The sequence below is a fragment of the Sinocyclocheilus rhinocerous genome, unplaced genomic scaffold (assembly GCF_001515625.1).
Source record: "Sinocyclocheilus rhinocerous isolate Xijiao unplaced genomic scaffold, SAMN03320098_v1.1 scaffold1119, whole genome shotgun sequence".
NCBI classification, from domain to species: Eukaryota; Metazoa; Chordata; class Actinopteri; order Cypriniformes; family Cyprinidae; genus Sinocyclocheilus; species Sinocyclocheilus rhinocerous.
In genome coordinates, this window is record NW_015664308.1 from 1 (window position 1) to 1,519 (window position 1,519).

Below are 1,519 nucleotides of genomic sequence, written 5' to 3' on the forward strand. Positions count from 1 at the left end.
ATTATGAAAATATTGGTTTGCAATACATGAATTATGAAAATATGAAAATGTTTGTTTGAAATACATGAATTATGAAGACATGACAATATTTGTTTGCAGTACATGAATTATGAAAATATTTGTTTGCAAAACATGAATTATGAAAACATGACAATATTTGTTTGCAGTACATGAATTATGAAAATATTTGTTTGCAATGCATGAATTATGAAAACATGAAATTGTTTGCAATACATGAATTATGAAAAAATGAAAATGCTTGTTTGTTATACATGAATTATTAAAACATGAAAATGTTTGTTTGCTATACATGAATTATGAAAACAGGAAAATATATGTTCACAATACATGAATTATCAAAACATGAAGATATTTGTTTGCAATACATGAATAATGAAAACATGGAAATATTAGTTTGCAACACATGAATTATGAAAATAATTGTTTGCAATACATGAATTATTAAAACATTTGTTTGCTATACATGAATTATGAAAACATGAATTATGAAAAAATGAAAATGTTTGTTTGCAACTTTTTTTATTATGTATTGTTGTACACCCAAAGTGCTTTGAATTATGAAAATATTTGTTTGAAATACATTATGAATACATGAAAATATTTATTTGCAATACATTATGAAAACATGAAAATATTTGTTTGCAATACAGACATTATAAAAATATTCGTTTGCAATACATGAATTATGAAAATATGAAAATGTTTGTTTGAAATACATGAATTATGAAGACATGACAATATTTGTTTGCAGTACATGAATTATGAAAATATTTGTTTGCAATACATGAATTATGAAAATATGAAAATGTTTGTTTGAAATACATGAATTATGAAAATATTTGTTTGCAATACATGAATTATGAAAAAATGAAAATGTTTGTATGCAATTCATTTATTATGAAAACATGAAAATATTTGCAATACATGAATGATGCATTTATATAGCCCTTCATTATGTGTTGTTGTACACCCAAAGCTTTTTTTGCAATACATGAATGAATGAATGATGCATTTATATAGCGCTTCATTATGTATTGTTGTACACCCAAAGCTTTTTGAATTATGAAAATATTTGCAATACATTATGAAAACATGAAAATATTTTTTTGCAATGCATGAATTATGAAAACATGAAAATATTTATTTGCAATACATGAATTATGAAAAAATGTAAATGTTTGTTATACATGAATTCTAAAATCATGAAAATGTTTGTTTGCAATACATGAATTGTGAAAATATTGGTTTGCAATATATAAATTATGAATACATGAAAATATTTGTTTGCAATACTCGAATTATGAAAACATGAAAATGTTTGTTTGAAATACATGAATTATGAAAATATTAAAATATATGTTTGTAATACACGACTTATGAAAATATTTGTTTATTTGTTTGCAATACATACATTATGAAAATATTTCTTTGCAATACATAAATTATGAAAACATTAAAATATTTGTTTGCAATACATGAATTATGAAAACATGAAAAT